Source organism: Protopterus annectens, chromosome 10.part0, assembly GCF_019279795.1.
Source record: "Protopterus annectens isolate FY-2018-M chromosome 10.part0, PAN1.0, whole genome shotgun sequence".
NCBI lineage: Eukaryota > Metazoa > Chordata > Ceratodontiformes > Protopteridae > Protopterus > Protopterus annectens.
Window position 1 is genome coordinate 848,125,402 of NC_056744.1, and position 20,786 is coordinate 848,146,187.

Consider the following 20,786-nt stretch of genomic DNA (forward strand, 5'->3'; position numbering starts at 1 on the left):
AATGAGCTCTCCTCTGAGTCTGAATCAGAAATCTGAAGGAAAAAATGTATCTATCCCTGTATCTTCCTGTTGAAATTCAAAATCTTTAATCTCTTCAGGAAAAGAGGAATCCCTCTTTCTTTTACCAGAAACTTTACAAGAATGATGAATAGCTTGAATTAAACCCTGAGTTGGACCCAGTAAACTACTCCTATCCAAAGAAATTTGAGGAGGACTACACATTTGCTTGGTTTTCTGTTTCATTTTTGACAGGAAAACTGGTGCCAAACATGTTACTAATGACAGCAGCTGCTTTCTCAGCAATGGGAACAGCATTCTAACCCTAAAGGGAAATCTTCCCTGTTCCCTCTCCCAGGACTGACAAGAGTGGCTTTCCCTTGCCAACTGAGGTTACCCCAACAGCCACAGAGGACATGGCTAAGCTCTAGTTCATAGTGGCTATAGGTGCTACACAAGAGTGATCCAGGATAAAAGATGTATGGCCTGAGGTACAACAAATGGCCACAGCAGGGGAAGCACCAACATCTCAGAAGGGAAGTGCCAACATCTTGGAAGAAATGTATTGTAGATATGTTACCTAAAGATGGCAAAAGACCTTCAAACCCAGCTTCATATACACCCATTTCAATTTTAAACTATGATCACAAAGGGTTTATGTCTATACTAGCTAAAAGAATAGCAAAGATGTTGCCAAGGATATGGAGTAGTGTGGTTTTGTGGAGGGGAGGCAAACATTTGACAACATTAATAGAAGATTGATGATCCAGAGGGAAGTAGAATGTAAGAAAACACCCCTGCTGTTGGTGAGTCTTAATGCAGAGAAAGCATTTGTCAGAATAAGCTGGGATTTTATGAGCTGGGCAATGGAAGCATTTGCATTACCTGATACAATAATATGGTTAGTTAGTAGGATGTATGAAGGATCAGAGACAAGAATTAAAGTGTGAGGGTTCCTCTCAGATAAGTTGTGTTTGAACAGAGGAAACAGGCATGCGTGTCACATTTCCCTTTTATTTGTTTTATATTTAGAGCCCTTGGCAATGAAAAGAAGGTATTCAGAAATATGAGAAAGTAATTGGTATGGTAATCAAGAAAGGTTGGCTTTATTTGCAGATGATATTTTTTACCTAATAAATCTAGAAAAGGACATTTCAGTGTACTGAAACATTCTGAGACAGTTTCAAGACTTTTCAGGATATAAAATTAATGAAGATAAAAGAAAAGCCTATAGCCGTAAATAAATTATGTACCCACTATGGTTCAGCAATACTCATATTTCTTGGGTCATAATAAGATGGAAGTTTTCACAAGAATGGATTAAAAAAAGGCTTCTGTTATGGCATGTAAGGATACTTGGGAAGAGACTAAACAAAAGATAATACAAAAATTGAGAAACTAGAAACTTTTATTAACAGATATGGACAGTAACATGGAAGCACTGAAAATGTTTTTAGTCCCTTTAGTCTTATATACAGGTCAGGCATATTTTCATCAGCCTGAGGAGAAGTTGTGGACAATAATTAATAAAGAATTGAAGGAATTTATCTGGGAGAGAAAGAGGGCAAGAGTTAAGTAGGATAAGTTGATCCTTACAACAGGACAAGGTAGTTTAGGTTTACCTGATTTGAAGTGATATTTTATAGCCACAAAGTTAAGGCTTAAATACATAACACAAGCAGAAGGTTATAATTCAAATTGGAAGGGGATGATAAAGAAGCAAGAGGGAAGTTCAAGAAATCAAGAGAGAGAGTGGGATTTTGGATGCAGATCCTTAAGAAGAATGATAACAACCATACAGAATATTATATTCAGAAAATAGTAGAAAATATTCTAAGAGCTATGCAAATACAAGAATGGAGAAAGGAGATTTTGCCAGTAGGGATGACTACAAGTACAGCTGCAGAAAATAGGTAAGAGGGGGCTGGAATTTACTGGAGAAACCTGTCAATGGAACCAAGATACTGGGAGCAAATAATGCAAACAGGAAAGGTAATATAGTGGGATGAGGCCAAAAGGGCATTTGGATTGCAAGCTAAAGACTGCCTTCCCTACCATGGCTTAATCTCAGAGCGCAGGCAAACAGAAAGGGATAGGGAAATTTTAAGTGAAAGACCTGTTCAGGTAGCATTTTAGTTGACTCTAGTACAAAAGTAGCTATTAAAAATGGATAATTAGTAGGGTATATAAATATTGCATGATAACTGTAATAATCAACCAGATGAGGTTAGGAAAGATTGGAAAGAGAGACTGGAAAATCAATTTACAAGAAAACAAGGGAAAGACATATGTATGCTCCCAAGTATGGAACCGATTTGGAGAGGCTGAGATTTTGTCTGCAGGCTCTGACAACTCACCACTGGACCAGTAATCAAGGAGCCTCAATCTTCACCACTACTACCAGTGGGGGACGTACATTGGGAGGATGACAAGGTATGCACAGTACTACCAGATGCAGCTCTCTGCATCAAATGCAATTTCCCTTAAGAGCACACAGAGAATACAGCCAATCTGGGTCTGGTTTCTCCCTCTTTCTCCAGATCCCCAATAAGACTCCCCACTGCCAAAGCTATGGAGTTGAGGTCTCAGCTGAGTGGCCAAGCCAAGACCACCAGCATCTTTTCTGTCCAACTAGTGCTTCGTGTCCCTGCCCAAGTAGATGACAGACACACTCTTTGAGGTTTGATTTACACACACACACACACACACACACACACACACACACACACACACACACACACACACACCTGGGAAAGGCTGGCACAGGTTTACTAGCTACGCCCCTTTTTGTCCAGACTATAAGGCAGTTATCACTGCCACCAGCCAGCTCCTTATCAGCTACTTTAAGGCCCTTAACAAAGGGTGCCCAATCTTACTGTGTAGTGTTACTATTAATACAAATGGTAGTTTGACCAAGAGCAAGGCTACTAAGAGTGGTTCACAGTGGCACCAAATAAATATGCAAGTACTCTCCGAACTTAAATATCTCTAGACAGATCAGCCACAATGAAATGTTTAAATATATTTAATAATAAATAGTAAAAGAACAAGGCAATAGTGAATATATATTTACAGTGACATCAGAGTTCACAACCACAGGAAATATATAAAACAACATTACAGGACAGTCTCAAATAAATAAAGAAAAATATCTAAGCTAAACTTTACTATATTCCTGACTATAGCTAAGAGAATCATACTGTTCATAGGTTCATAGGTGTTTACTAGGCTAACGACCACAAAGGCCTTTTTAAGCCTAGCCATGCATCCCAAATCTCTGACAAGTTCTGATACCCTTGATAAGTGTAAGCAGGGGTTTGGAAGACGCACCATTTACAGATTACATGTGTCCATTAAAGACATAGGTGCCAAACCAGGGATGAATTTCCAGTTTTCCATCCAATTGCCCAAGTTGCAATTGAATTGGGTTAGGGAGGAACTTTGCTTCACATGGATGGGGAGCCTGTTCCATAGATGTGGTAGTCTCTGGGGTACATACCTATCTCTCCAGCAGGACCTATTTATATCATAGGCAAGGTTTAAGTGTTTAGAACTGGTACTTTTAGTGCTGTTTGTTTTGTGGATATGCAGGAGGTCCATCAGAGTGTGGTCTGACAATGCCCTGTATGCCAGGCATAGAGCTCCCCTCAAAAGTCTGTAGGAGACATAATACAGGGATAGGGCTTTGAGGTGGTCTGCATAGGACATTTTACTTATGCCCTGCATTCTTTTAGTGAGGAACCTCTGTGGACATTCCAGTTGTTGGATATTCCTGGTTAGGTGCACACAAAAGGGGGCATTGTACTTAATGATAAGTCTAATGAATGCCGAATACATTGTAACAATCACTTCCTTGGACATAGATGTCATACCTTTGTTTATAAGTTGTGCAATATAGAATGATTTCCTCACCACTGTAGACACACGATGGTCAAAGGTTAGATCATTATCTATGTGTGTCCCTAAGTCCCTGACTACTGGGTCAATTCTAAGGGGTGTGTTGTCAATATGATAGTTACCAGGAATGGATGACTTCCCAAGGGATACTATTATGCATTTCTTGGCATTTAGTTTCGGTCCATGGCTCTGACACCAGTTGTTTGTCTGTGTCAGCCCCTCCTGCAGAGCATTTGTGTCAGTGTGAGAGTCAATGACAGCTCCTTATTTACAATCATCTGCAAATTTAGTCAACCAGAGACCACTGACATTGGCCATGACTTCTGAGAAGCAAATGCCAAAAAGAAGTGAGCCAATGACTGATCCCTGAGGGACTCCACTTGTGACTGGCCTCTTTGTAGAAGGTGAACTTCCCAGTTCTAACTTCCTGGGGCCTGTCTGTGAGCCAGTTGCTATCCACCGGGTGACATACAGGTTTGTACCTACCCTCTTGAGTTTGTCAACAATGCCCGAGTGGGGCATTGTTTTAAATGCCTTGGCCAGGTCAAGGTAGGCAGTGTGAACAATTTTGCCCTCATCCATTGCTTTAGTGACCTTCTCAAAGAAGTCCACCTGGTTGAGTAGGCGTGATTTGCCCTTAATGAAATCAAACTGGGTTAGGTCCAGTGTCTGGAGGTTTACTATACCTTTGTTAATCATCTCCATGATAATCTTTCCCATGGCTTCACATATAAGACTAATGAGACTTATGGGTCTGCAGTTTTCAGGGTCTGTAGGTGACCCATCTTTGTGCAGAGGGATGACTGTTGCCTTTTTCCATTCCAACCTGTTTGGAGGCTACAGTTAAATAGTAATTCCAGAGGCCCTGATAAGTCATATTTCATGCTATTTAGAAGGTATCCTGGGATATTGTCTGGGCCCATTGATGCAATGTTCTTGGTCTTAGAGAGAGCATTAAGCACCTCTTCCCTAGTGATAGTAGGGGGAGTTATATTTGATGGTATTTCCTGAAGGAAGGTTGAGGGGAAAAGAAGGGGAAAGAGGAAGAAAGCCTAGAAGCCCAAACTTATGTCAAATTTGGCTTTGGTAGACTTTATTTGTTCTCTAAGTTGTTTGTTTAGTTTGATTATAGTGTTTTTATCCTGCTGGGTGCTGCACCTCCTAGTTTTTGCCATGATTTTCTTCCTTCTGTTATACAGTCTATTGATTTTGTGATTCCACCAGGGTGGCTTGTTTTTTGAGTTAGTTCTATACTTCTTCCTGGTGGGTACAGCTGCCTCTATGCAGCTATTAACATGCTTGTACAGGGTATCTGTGAACAGTTCTGCATAGGCAGCAGTGTTCTCAGGGTTTATGGGGGCTTGAAGTTTTGCCAGGTTGTCACTTAATAGCAGGAAGTTAGCCTTAGAATAGTTCCTGAATATTCCAGGTTTAGCTGGGGGTCAAAGTTTTATTTTTACTTCAAAGGAGACCATTCTGTGGTCTGACCTTACCAGGGAAGGCATTACAGAAGGGGGAGTGTAGCACTCTCCCATATTAGTGAGGACCGGATCCAGTATGGTTGCACACCTGGTTGGTGTAGTGACTGTCTGGTTTAGGGAGTTTGTGTTTACAAAATCCAGGAATCTCTGTGCATGTACATTTGGTGTCATACAGGATTCCCAGTTAGTAGTGAGGTAATTAAATTCAGCCATGAATATGGTATTGAGTTGAGTGGTTAGTGTTTCTAATAAGTTTAAATACATGGTATGGGTTACCTATAGCTTACAAGGAAGTGGTATTGGATTTTGCCTATGGTGATTTGAACATGGAGCAGCTCAAGTGCATTGCCCTGTTTGGCCAGCCTTGAAGTATATTTATCACTGATGTAAATAGACACCTCCACCTTTAGTCCCTGTCTGTGAAGTAGCTAGCCTAAATGTGTGGAAGACATTATAACCTAGCGTTGTTGTGCTCTCCGAGGCTTTAAACAATGTCTCAGTGACCGCACAGATGTCAGCATTCTCTAGCGTAAAGAGAGCTTCTAGGGAGTGGAGTTTTTTTTTGCTTAGACTCCTAGCATTGAGCAGTAATACCTTTAGATTTTCTTGGTTTTGATTTGCTATGTCGGAAGTACTTTAAGTTTGGCATTGCCTAAAAAAGGCACTATGGGGGAAGACAATGTTTTAACTAATATTCAAAAGCCTATAAGGGAGAGGTGCAGACCATCCCTGGCAAAGCAGCATGGTCTGTTGGCCATCTCCTTCCATGCTGACAAGTATTGCACCCCCTTAGAATGACACAAGAAACTAAGCCAATTATTAAAGTCAACCATCTTTTGTTCATATTGTGGCATCATCCTTAGGGAAGATAAAATGCTGCGCAATGCTATGCTTATACCAGCCTGCGACACATATTCCGAGAGCTCCATGATGTCTCTCTTCATATAGTCTAGGGAGGTACGTCTCAGGTCATTTACTCCCACATGGACTATGACTGACTCATATTGGTAATTGTGGTCCAATGACCTGAGTGCCTGCGTAAATTGGTGGATCCTAGTCCATGATAAGCAACTGAACGTGACTTTCTCCTTACTCAGTCTAGTTAGAGGGACATCAGTGTGCCTCACGATGGAGTCTCCAATGACTAGAATGTTGGATTGTATGGTGGCTTGCCTTATGGGCTTAGAGGTAGAGGCTCCATGAGCTGTAGCACAGATTCCAAGCTGTCACCTATAAAGCAGTTATTAGGCTTTATGGTGATCAGCAGTCTCCAAGAAATAATGTCTGTGTACTCCTCTCACCAGGAGAAAACAGAAACACTAATTTCAAGATGACTACTGAGAGGCAGAATGTGGGCTCTCTAATAACTGGTGGTCTTGCAATAGATGTTTAAAGGTAAGATGTAAAAAATAGTTTATCCTAAACACTGCACTAAGCAGATAGGTAAGAAAGTGGGTAACTTAAGTTTTAGCTGTCTAAGTGGAGAGCCACAATTTTTAAAGAGCAAGCTAGATTGTAATGTGGTGGGCAGTTTTGCATTCTGGTATTATGGAATACAATGGGATGGCCAATAAATTTAAACAGTTGAAGGGGTGTGATTTCACAAAATGATTTCCCTAGAAACTTACTTCATCAGAGCAAGGCTGATGCGGTGAATGGATCATCTCTAGTTGTCATTGTCAGGTCAAAGACAGAATACAGAATGCTGTGTCTCTCTCAGAGAGTTCTCAAATTAATATCTCAAATATTACTTCTGGGCTAGCTTGCAGAATAACATAATTTCTTTTCATCTGACTTATAGTCTCCAGGCCCAAAACAACCATTGCTGGCAGCTGGTAGCATTTAGCATCTACCTGTAAAAATACATAGACAAGGGCTTTTCCTCAGATCTTTGGCAAAATGCTGGAAGTCAAAAAGCAATAAAGCACTTCCAAGACAATACAGAAAGCCTCTCAGCACAGACTCTGTGTCTCCAGCCTAGCCTATAATGTAATTTAATTTCAGCTATTTTTCTAAAACTTACTACATTGAGTTTAACCTCCTGTATCCCAGTTTCCACTGTTAAAATGCATACATCTAAACAGTTGCAATAGTGCAGGTGCATTTATCTTCTTTTCCAGTAGGGTACACTGTGGATACATTTCAAGCACTTTGAAAAAACCTTTTCAACATACACTTCTGTACCAGCAGTTTGGTATACACATGACATACAGTTCTAATACATTTGTAACACAAACATTTTATATAGATTATGTTGATATTCATAAATGACATATAATTATTTACAAAATTCCAGATAGCTGTGCTGGCAGTATCTCGCTTTGTCACACAGGCCTTTAAGGAGAATAACCATAGTCATACAGAATATTTTATCTATAAAGCAGTAGAAAGTATCCTAAGCACTAAGTCAAAATGGGAATGGAGAAAGGAGATTCTGCAGATAGGGATGACTGTATTGAGGGATATAAATAATAGGCAAGAGTGGGCTGGAATTTATTGAAGAAAACTAGCAAAGGAACTAAGGTACTGGGAGCAAATAACTAGAGAGGGAAATATGATAGAATGGGAAGATGCCAAGAATTTATTTGGACTGCAAGTTAGAGATTGCCTTCCCCATCAAAAATTGAAATCAGAGTATAGGCAAAGAGAAAGTGATAGGGGGATCCTAAATGAAAGACCAGCACTAGTAGAGTTGTTAATAGAATCTAGAACAGAAGCTGCCATTAAAAAAGGAATAATTAGTAAAGCATATAAAATATTAAAACTATAAGAATCAATCAGAGGAGGTTAGAAAGGATTGGGAAGAGAGGTTGGATAAGCAGTTCAAAAAGAAACAATGGGAGGATATATGTGTATTTCCCAAATATGCAACAAAATCTAGAAGATTTAAGATATTTGCTTAGAAATTTTACATAGATATTTTATACCCCAAGTAGACTCCAGAGAATTTTTCCTCAGGTAGACAGTAAATGTAAGAGGTGTGATGGGGAAGAAAGAGGTAATTGGGAACATATTTTCTGGGAGTGCAGTGAGTTGGCAGACATTAAGAATTCCCTACAGGATATACTGTTGGAGATGCTGGGTGGTTTGGTTGGTGTGACAAAGGAGATGATTTTTCTGAGATATGATACAGAATCGGAATTGCCTAGACATGGTAAGGCCTTGCTGTGTCTAATTATGGTGGCTGCTAAAAAAGCAATTACTAGAAAATGGAAATCAAAATATAAACCAACTATACTACAAGTAGTGAATATAGTAACAGAGATAAAACAACTGGAATTGAGATATTTAGAAAAGGTTAGGAGCAAGCTACATAGGAAATAATGGGAATTATGGGAACAATACATACAGGGGAGGAATGAGGTTTAAAAGATGGCAGGACTTAAATGAGCTATGTAATGTTTGACTGAAAATGATTGGGTAGATTATAAGCGATGTATGTTTGCAACTGGAAATTTGTCAGTATGGTTTGAGATGTAAAATGCTTGCAACTAAGATTGTGTCAGTGTTGTTTCTTTTCATTTGTATAAACGTGTGATTGACTATATCGTAAGTGATGGTTTAATAAAGATGTTCTTGCTTAAAAAAAGCAGGAATTGAAACATTTTTTTAATGCTCCTTTGGTTATATGATATATAGCAATATATGTAAAGTATAATATTTGTAAACATGAACAGAGTTTGATTATTTTTATATAAATGTAAATTTGCCTATGTCATAAGTGATAATTCAATGAATGTGTTTAAAAAAGTATGCAACCAAGTCCAGAAGGTTTAGGATCTTTGCTTGGAAGTATTTTCATAGGTATTTTATACCCCAAGCAGACTTCAAAGAATTTTTCCTCAGTTAGGTAGTAAATGTTGGAGGTGTAATGCACAGAAAAGAGGTAAATGGGAACATATGTTCTGAGGGTGTGATGAGTTGGCAGATTTTAAAAATTCTGTACAGAGTACTCTATCAGAAATATTGGGTGAGCAAATGTAAGTAAGGAAATTATTCTTTTGAGCATGGACATAGGATCTGAATTGCTTAGACTTAGTAAGGCGTTATTAAGTTTAATTCTAGAGTCATAAAAAGGGCAGGGAAGATCATCATTTACCCTTCACATCCAGACCACCATCTTTTTGAACTATTACTATCAGCCAGGCATTATAGATTAATACGCACCAAAACAAGCAGATATAAGAACAGTTTTTTTCCACAGTCCATCAAGTTCATAAACGGTTAACTCAGCTTATTAGGTTGGGGTATTCTTTTTCTCAAGCCTCCGAGGATTCTACAGTATTGTTTACATATTGTTAATACTTGTTTCTTTCAGAGTTTATTTCAGTATTTCTTGCACTGAGTTGCACTTTGCACCTTGTATGTATATGTATATTTACTTTTATGTCTTGCTCTTAATAGTCGCATGTATGTCATTTATGTAATTCATACTTGGACAGTCACTGAAACCAGAGTCAAATTCCTAGTATGCATACATACTTGGCCAGTAAATGTGATTCTGGTTCTGATTCTGATTCTAATTCTCTTGACTGCCAAAAAAGTAATTACTAGAAAACTGAAATCAAAGTCTACACCAACTGTATTTGAAGCATTGAATATTATAAAAGAGATAAAAGAACTGGAAGAGGGTTCTTTCTAAAAGAGAAGGGGTATATTACATAGACGTAAATGGAGGTTGTGGGAATAATACATGCAGAATAATGTTCAGGAGGAAGAGGAATGAGGTTTAAAGGAAGGCAGAAATTCTGCAATTTTTTTGTAATGTTGAACTGATGGTAGTAGCAAAGAAAATATAGGTGATGTATATTATATTTAAATGGAAAAATGTTAAAGTGGTTTGTTTTCTTTTCTGTTAATGTATGTTTGCCTATGTCTTAAGTGAAAATGTAATAAAGGTGTTTAAAAATGGCTATAGCAGCGTCACCCACCTGTGGTTGAGGCAAATCGCTAGCCTACAATGGTGACAAAGGCTGTTTGCTTAATTTTTTTTCTTTTTGTGTCTGGAAAAAAGACTGACCATGTAACTAGTAATCTGTTCTATGGTCAAGCCAAAATGGTGCATCTTTCCCCATGGAAGACTTACACCAATTGCTGGTAAACATTACCAGTCCACAAAAGTTATTTTCTTAACAGAAAAAACACAGCATGCCAGTCCCACAAAAGAAAAATAAACACAATTTCTACACAGAAAATTTTTTTTCCGTTACTTTATACTACATTCAAAATGACAGGAAAAATTGAGTGCTCTGTTTAATAGTGCATTACAGTCTTGACACAATCCATTAAAATAAAACTCTCCTAGTTTAAAAAAAAAAACTTTCCTGAAGAGGAAAATAATAAAACATCAACAAAATTAAGAAAATAGAAGTTTTTTCCCCAAAGAGAACTTATCTACCCAGCAAAAGAAAGCACAAGCCAACTGTCGATCCTTTAAAGACTCAGAGGAGTGTACTCTTCTATTGCAGCAAAGCTCTGAAGGGCTTTGCACCCAAACTTGGTTTTTAGTCAGCTCAGCCCAAGCTGCTTGACAGTTTGGGCACATGCAAGTTGCCCTGAAACTATGGACATTAGCCAGCTGTTTTATTCTTGGCATGAAATAACCTATATAGCAAAGGCTACTGCAGCAGTGATCAGTATGATGAACATCAGCATCTTTTTTTATTTTTTGCCCCATTCAACCCTCCCACCTTGATCTGTCCTTCTGAACAGCACCCTACCCTCTGGCTTTCAGTGATATAGAGTATCCAAATTAAGGGCTACCAGCTTTTAGGAAGTTCAAAGTGTACACTGAAAGGGTGGCCCTGGAAGGGATACCCATGGGACTGTAATCAAGATATGATAACAGAGGTATGGCTAATATGCGGCAGCTATGGGATCATGGACAAGGTGTTACAAATCTATTTAAGAGTTCACTAGGGCATTTCTTTGACCCTGAGAAACATTTTTTAAGTGCACAGGCACAGTCTTTCAGCAGATGTATATACTTTTTAAAGTGAGGAGAGGGCTAAAGCAACAAAATAAAACAAGAGGACAACATAGCAGTTCTGGTCTACACGCCAATAATAAATTACCATTCCCAAATTAATATCTTCCATAAAACACGCAGTCAATGTAACAACAAATTCAGTCAGTTTCACTATTATTTTTTTCCTTGCACTGGCACACGAATGCATCACTTAGCAATAAACAGGGATTACCATCCAAAAATACTGCTACAGCCCCAAATTACCTCGAAAACCTGACACATCAGTCATAGTACTTCAAAAGTAGTCAAGAAAGGTAAACAATAAAGGTAAATGGATGCTGGGCTACAATTCTTATACTCCCTTTCCACTGGGAGTGAAGTGAGAGGAGCCATATTTGTATGTGTATGTGTGTATGTGTATATGCACATGCCTGTCCATGTGCATGCATCTGTGTTTTGTGTGAATAAGCAAAGCTGGGACCAGATCAGGAGTTAAACACACGACTAGACCTATTATAGCTATAAGGTGCCTCTGAAGTTTTACAAAAGCCACATCCAAGAAAAAAGAAGCCAAGGAACTGGACATTCTGTCCTACAGCATCACAGCAAGTTATCAAACAGATATTTATGCAGAGAATTTTGTAAAAGCAGGTTGTTGCCAGCAACTTTTTTCTTTGCTGAAGGCCATCCCAAAAATCACACAATTCTGAAGTTCACAATTATCCTTCATCCATGAAAAAGTTTGAAGCTTTCACATTCAGTAACATACTAAGGAATTACATGCACTAATGAAACTGAAAAAGTAATGCATCTGTAAACAAACTACAAAAATACATTCCTTGACACAGCAAATGTGCAAGTAGGGATCAGTCTTTTGAGTGGAACTGACATTGATGAAGAACAGTCAGAGAGTGGAACTGGCATTCACAATGACAAAACAACTGTTTTGCATCACGTCAACCATTTCAAATGGATTGCTAGGACAACTGCGATAGTTTTAGCACTTTGAATAGATTGTATTTAATCTCTGCAAACATCATAATAAATGTGGTATAATAGGAATAACCAGAAACTGTAAGCCCTTCCCTAACTGTCAGCAGGGAAGGTACCCAACAATGCCAAAATTACTTTTTTTTTCAGTTTTGACAAGATGAAGTGGTTATTCTTCAAGCCAAATCTTATCATCTTAGCATCCTATCATGGTCTAAACACGTAACTATGCTTAAGCATCTGTTGAGATGGTAGTCATGAAGACCATTTTATTTTTTTGGAACTGACTTTTTATGTCCACCGCCAGCCTCTTGAAATAAGTCACCCTCACTCAGCAAGGTACCATCTACTTCCTACCAACTACTACCAAAAGATAGTTCAATATACCTCCTTAGTATGTAGCCCCCCCCCTCTTCTGTAGGTGGAATTAACATTACTCTGCATACAATATATTTAGCCATCAGGCCAGTGAAGCATTCTCTAATGATGAATGATTATAAGCCATCAAACTGCAAATGCCGGTGTTCCTCTGTGTCTGCATCCATAGTGTACAGGATTAGAGCTCTGACCACAGCACAGACAACCCAGGTTCTATTGGCAGCTCTAGTGCTTGACAGTGCAAGGAGGTGAAGATGGGTATACCCATCCTGGGGCTAAGGATTGTATGTACCCGGTGTCATGTGGGAGTTGGCCACAGTTTCTTGATGGAGACTATAGAAATCAGCATGGGAACCTCCAGTAGGCTGAGAAGCATCCTACTAATGTCAACCCTTTGCAGACATGAGGGGCAGTGAAGCTCCCATGCTGATAGCACATTTCATCAATGGGTTATTGCTGGAGGGCACCAAAGGTAGAGTTTAAAGGACAACATCTGAAAACATCTTGTGGCCGCATTAGTGTTATCCTTTCCTGGTTGACAATTGCTCTTGTGCTGAAGAAAGAATGGGCTAAATGGGACTGGGGGTATTGTACATTTGGTTCTGTTACTGCTATGTATCCCTTAGTGTTAGTGAGATGTTTGTGAAATTTACTAGGATTGTTACTGACTTCATAAAATATACATTTGGGAAGAAGGACAGATGAGGGTTAGAATATGTAGGAGAAAGGATAAAAAGAGAGAGATGGTTGGACTTATAGAAGAGGAAGAAGTATAAAAGCCTTTGAATGAAGCAATCAATAATAAAATACTTGGAATGCATAGACTACTGAATGGATTTATAAATTAGTGTTGCCCTAGACTAGAAGTGAGCCGCCAGTAGCATTTAGGAAGTTAGTGGAAAGGGAAGGAATGAAGGAAGGGTGCAGTGTGTTATTAAAAAGAAAGTGGAAAATAGAAACAGAATACAGAAAATATATTCTGATTAATGTGAACTGTATACCATTCAGAAATGTGTCAAAACTTAGACTGTCAGAGGTTTTGCCAAAAGTAATCATACTAAAACGTGGAGTGAAACAAAGAAACACAGTAAGCCACTTAAAGGACTATAAGGAATAGTTTTATTATTTTGGCCATAAAGTCCCTTTACTCTAACATACTACCTTATTATACCACAAAGACTCATTATTTTCCCTTTCTGGAAGGTCAGTGCAATCTTTCCACAAGCCTTGTGACTACAGCAGGATCATTGTCAAATCAGGCCGTTGACAGGATAATGGACCCTTTCAAACCTGTCAGTGTGCATGCTAAGAATTTTCTTCTGTACTTTTACAATGATTACAGGGAGTTGGATTTAATTTAAAACCTTTTCAAGTTTTATATCTCAAACACTGATGGCTATATGCTAAGCAAAACAAACAATCTCATGTTGAAAACAGACAGCATGAGTAACAGCAAACATTTCTTCCTTTGAAACTTTCATTCATTAAAAATGCATCTGGCCAGTGGCAGATTAAGTGTACCTTGGGCCCTGGACTGTTTTGAAACCATGGACCCTCTGTACACATTTTAGGATCATGCATAAATTGGATTCACCTTCCTAATTTAAATTTAAATTTAAATATATTTATTGCTTAATACAGCAATATTTGTTAGAGTCCCCACACCCTTGCCACAAGAAGCAACTCAAAACAAGTCAGTTTTAGTCTTCTACACTAACTGCCAGAGTAACAGTTTTTAATTAAATGCAGAATTCCTTTATAGTCTGATGTTGTGGAGTCGACAGTATCACAGTAATATGCAACAATGACTACATAATGGATACTGGAGATAAGATAGCTCTAATCACCACTCGGAATAATGCAGACTCTATGACCTAACAAATGTCAACCCCTATCAGTTACTGAAGGCTGTAAAGAAGATGCTGTAATGATATATTACTAAAATACAGTTTGTTGAGACTACTAAAATGCAACATGTTAGGCTATATCACACAATCCAGACCCATAATTAATTAATTAATGCAATGAATAAAGGAAAACAATTAAAGGCAATATAAAAAATGCTGCATCAGCTTGTGTTCAACAATCTACAAGTCATACAAAAATCAGAAATATTACTGTATTCAACTTACTGATTTTTTTTTTTTTTTGAAGGGTGGGGGACCTAAATGCTTGCAGAACATCTACATCTCATTTTTTAACTCCCTATAGCATGTCTGTCATCAAGAATAGCTAACCCCTCTGATATCAGTCAGTACAGGTATGACCTACTTGTATGGCTAATAATGCTGTATTGTTGCAGCATACACCTGCAAGAGTCTATAGAGCTGGATTGCAGGCAAATGGGGCTCTGTGCAGAATAATGAATCAGGCCCCTGCTAACCCTACCAAATTCCCAATATTTGGCTATTTCTCACCACTTACCATAAATATTGTTCAAACATACTGTTTTCTTATTTACGTTTACAGTTATCACACAACTTTGGATTTCATTTAAAACTTTTATTTCAAATTTTGCATAAAACAGTGACAGACATTTTTAAATAAAGCAAAACACTCTCATATTGAAAACAGACTTAGTATGAGAACTATAAGCTTCTCTTCCCTTGAAAGTCACATCTTTTGAAAATTTATCCGGCAAGCCATTAAACTACAAGATGTACTGAGATTCATACTAAAATATAATATAGTAAATTACTATTTAGAGTCTATTTAGAGTCTGTGTGAAGGGGGCAAGAATTCAAAACACAACTGTGTTTGCCAACAACTTCAGACAGCCCACTGGACACAAGTGTCCCTTTTCAGGAGCTGCCTCAAAATGCTGTCTGGTAAAGAAACTTGGCAGAGTCACATAGTAGACAAATGAAGACTGAGGGAATCAAACCATGTTCTACATAAAACAGCTCTTTAACAGCTCATAGCCTTACTCATCTGGAACAAGTGCTAGGCAAACTGTTGTAGTCCAATCAGTGCATTTCATAACTTTGCCTGCTAAAAACAAGCTAAATTAAAATATATTTGCATTTAAAATATTAACATTAAACTCATAGACTTCATACTGTCCAGTTTATTCACAGCTAAATAATAAACACACTGTCAACATTCACCATAGCAAGGAAACCCAAGATCATATCCAAAGAACAAGACTCATGGGAATGATGCTTCTGTTTTATAATCAATTTCCTTCCTTTACACCATATGTACTATACTTCATAGATAGTTACTAAGCTTGAAGTCAGGGCACCATTTAGGGACCTTGCCCAAATTGCCCAAATGTTCAGTGATGTTATGCAAAACTGGAGACAGATAAGAGCAGACTACTCTAAATCAATTAAAAAATTAACAAAAAAAGAGGTTTTGCATCAGTGAAGGCCTTGGCTGACAGCAGCAGTTCTTAGTATAGAGGAATAAGGCTCTTTCCTCTGGTAACTAGGATACAGGATCTGAGTCTGAGGAAGTTACTTAACAAGGGATACTGTCTATTGGGGCATTTTGCACACACATACACATGTGTGCGTGCACACACACACACACACACACACACACACACACACACACACACACTTGGGTGTCTGCACTGTTTATGCAAAACAGCAGTAAAGTGATGAGATCATCCATAGATCATCCATGCAAACAGTGTCTGTTTCTTAGCAACAAAGTGAAGAGATCATCCATGCAAACAGCATCCATCTATGGGGCGATTCTCCGCAGGCCTCCGCTGAAAATTGGCTCATTCCAAGTCGGACTTTCCTAGTAAACAAATGTTAAATACATACCTAAAATAAAATTCATTAATAGCAAAGTGAAGAGATCATCCATGCAAACAACGTCTGTTTGTTAGCAGCTTAATGAAGTGATCATTTATTAGCAGCAAAATAAAAATAATTGTCCATGCAAACAGCATCTGTTTGTTAAAGCAAAGTGACTAGATCATCCATGCAAACAGGGTCTGTTTTTTGGCAGAAAAGTGAACAGGTAATCCACCATTCATTCTCAAATACTGATATTTTTAATTTCTGCACCAATTCCCCTTGTACGTCTCTTGTGCATGTCACATTTGAGCCAATGAGAAAGGAGCTGTTGCATGCTGAACAACAGTGTGTAATGTTTGGACTTTTTGTTGTTAAAGAAAGCACAAGTGTAGTGATGTTGAGACTTTTTTTTAATTGATATTCTTTGGTTAGGTCCCCCACCCGGCAGCTGACCCTAGGCAACTGCCTAAGTTGCCTTGTGCTGGATCTGGCCCTGCTTATGACAGGCAGTCCCATCCTTTCTGAGGAAAGTTTATCCATATTGGTCCTCCATGTGGTGAGATTACTGCCTTTCCATTCATCAGTGAATGAGTTTGGGTGAAAAGCATCATATTGCATTGCTTCAGGGTGAGACTCTAAGATTGGGAAAGGCAAACCTAACCGGGAAGTGAGTGTAAACTCAAACACATAACTGTGTCAAATGACACACCCACTCAAGCCTCTGACCCCACTACTGAATGAATAACAGCCTGCTTTGTAGCTGGGAAATATTCACCAGTCTCTACCTAGAAAAACCCACCTGCAAGCAAAACTCTTAACCCACTCCCCAGGTTAGGCAATCCAATGACAGCTGCTCATTCCTCCCTCTCACTGTCTGACTCTTCTAACACCTGAGCTACTAATCAAACTCAAGTCATCCTGCTAAAAGTGAGGGCTCCACCCCCCCCCCTCCCCAATAGAGTTGGGTTACAGCTCATTGCCTGAACAAGGACAAGCATTTAATTATGTGGTGTTGTGGAAAACATGAGACTAGTAGAAAAAGATAAATATCAATGGATTTTAGGTTCTAGGTTTGGATTAGAGAAAGGAGTTAAGCTGGGTTTCCAGATGAGTCCATTACTTCATGTAAGAAATTAGGAGATAAAGGAAGCTTCTGAAGGTAAACAACTTGTGGGAAATAAAATACATGTTTTTTTTCAAAATATAATGGGTTAGATTTATAAAGAAATGTTTAATAGTACAACTCAGCCTAAGTGACCTTTACTGATGTATGCTGACATGGTGAAGGTGTGACACAGAGATGTATTTATCTATTCATTGCATTCATTTTAACTTTCTTAACTTGCTAGGCAGACTGGTTCAAGAACCCTTTTCAGCTATTAACCTGGGCCACTAGATGGTACCAGTTTGCATACATTTTCATGTTACAACACTATACATAAATAATGCCATTTGATTAGAGATATAATTAAGTTAAAGATTACAAGAAGGGCTTACACAGAAATAAGAGGAGCATACTTCAAATAAATCATTTTATGCTCTTTATTGCTTAAATAAAAGCACCCATACGCTCCATAGACAGCTCTGTGGGATTGAGCTCTGTAAAATTCATCTGAACTACCACCAGCTCAGGTAGATGGGATCTCTGTTTAATATCTCTTCTTAAAAATGGAACCTGGGGAGTACAGTACCCCTTCCACCACTATGTTGCACAGTAGTGTGCATACTAAAATACAAGTCCAGGCAGGTAGTGCTGGAATTCCAAATACCAATGTACTACCTGCTGTACAAGTTAAGCATACATTGCATAATGCCATGCATTGTGAGATTTCTGATTTGTTATGCTGCTGGTCATAGGAAAGTGCAAACACACATTCACTAGAGATTGGGCATCTGCTGTGATGGCTTCTCCCTTTTCCTACTCACTGAAAAAAGCACTAGCAAAGCATTCAACACTATCCAGGTGGGCATTAGTTTGTCCTGAATACAATTCCAATCCCATTTCACTGGTAATACAGAAAGAATATCTACAGTCTACCTAGCAGCTACTCAGATAATTGGCTATTTCTTTGACTGAGGTTTTTTTATTTATTTATTTATTTTTTTTTTTTTGGTTTGTTTTTTGTTTTTAGCCAATAAAACTGGTATAACAATTGCATTGTTCAATATTTCTAGAGCAATTTTAGTTGCATAAGATTAAAGACATAGCTGATTGTTTTTTAACAATAGCTGTGCCAGCTGAAATTAATATTTCTAAACTATTACAGGAAAAGGAGTATTCCGACAAGGTCAACTGCAAAACTGTAATACTGTTTTGACATACTATTGTTTTGTAAGTTCTCTGTGCTTAACGAGTCACATGATTCAAATAAATGTTGCATACACATTGGCTTAGGTAGCCTGGCTGTAACATAAATCAAATTAAGAGTGCACACGCTATTGCAGTGTAATAAGGTTCCCCCATAACATGATCTATAGTAGAACAACATACCAAAAACATCATACTATAGAATAATGACACTATTACATTTCTATTACCTCCTCTGCATACCTTTATAATTTTGACTTCCGATATTCTTTATTAGAAAATGGGCTTACTGTACATAAGTACCCTGAATGGAAAATGAACATTCTGCAGCAGTGTATTAATGTACAAGTAATGCCCACAGAAAACTGAGTCCCTCTGCTTCACGACAGCATATGAAGCTGCCGCGGAGCTCAAACTCAGAAAATGAAATAGCCACCATTACACTTGCTATGCAGCACTTCTGCTATTTAGCGAGTGTAAAATGTCAAAAAAAGAAGACAAAGGTGTGTGTGTGTGTGTGTGTGTGTGTGTGTGTGTGTGTGTGTGTGTGTGTGTGTGTGTGCGTGTGTGTGTGTATGCATGCATGTCAGTGAAAGTGAGAGTGAGCGAGCCTTTATTTTACACTCGCTAAGCAGCACTTTTGCTGTTTAGAATGTAAAAGAAAAAAGAAAATAAAGTATGCGTGACAGACTGTATGCGTGTATGAGAGTAAGAGAGTGAGCGCTCGATCAAGTGCGTGTGTGTTTGTGGGTGTGTGTGTGTGTTTCTGTCTGCTTGTGTGAGTGAATGCATGCATGAAAGCAGAGAGACTGTGTGTGTGTGTGTGTGTGTGTGTGTGTGTGTGTGTGTGTGTGTGTGTGTGTGTGTGTGTGTGTGTGTGAGTGTGTGCGTGTGTGTGTGTATGCATGCATGTCAGTGAAAGTGAGAGTGAGCGAGCCTTTATTTTACACTCGCTAAGCAGCACTTTTGCTGTTTAGAATGTAAAAGAAAAAAGAAAATAAAGTATGCGTGACAGACTGTATGCGTGTATGAGAGTAAGAGAGTGAGCGCTCGATCAAGTGCGTGTGTGTTTGTGGGTGTGTGTGTGTGTTTCTGTCTGCTTGTGTGAGTGAATGCATGCATGAAAGCAGAGAGACTGTGTGTGTGTGTGTGTGTGTGTGTGTGTGTGTGTGTGTGTGTGTGTGTGTGTGTGTGTGTGTGTGTGTGTGTGAGACAGAGTGAGAGAGAAAGCGAGAGTGATGTGTTTGGGAATGCATGTATGTAAGCAGAAAAGACTGCATGTGAGAGAGATCGAGTGAGACTGAATGTGTGCTTGAAAGCAGCTGGAGACTGTGAGAGATTGAGAAAGAGGGTGAGATTGATCTTGTGTGAATGAACGTGTGTCTGAAAGCAGAGATACTGTGTGTGTGTGTGTGTGTGTGTGTGTGTGTGTGTGTGTGTGTGTAAGAGAGAGAGTGAGCGAAGTGCGAAAGTGAACCAATGATCCCCTGGTAGCGTGTGTGAGACAGAGTGAAGAGAGAATGATCTCTGCCAGCCTTTAGAGAATGGGCTCTCTGTAAAATTGTTGTGTTTTAAGTACTGTTTTATTTTTTTTAATATATTTTGGATGTAAAATGCTTGCTCCAACACCATTAACATATACTACAGCAAGTATAAAACATTAGGCGGAGGAACTATTTTACATCAAAAATATATAAAAAAAAATAAAATAGAACTTAAAAAAAAATACATAAGTAAGCATAACACAACAATTTTGCAGCGAGCCCATTCTCTATGTACAATAATTCCCACCAGGATGTGTGTGTTAATGTGTAATTAATGCCCTTCCAAGGGTGCCTGGGCAGACATTAATTACACATTAACACACACTCTGTCGGGCATTATTGCTTGCATAATTTACACTGCAGATTAAAGGACAACAACAGGATTCTATTACTAAATGCTATGAATAAACAACAATACACCATATGAAATATTTTAAATTGATTGTTTCTCTCCACTAGAACAGAACCTTA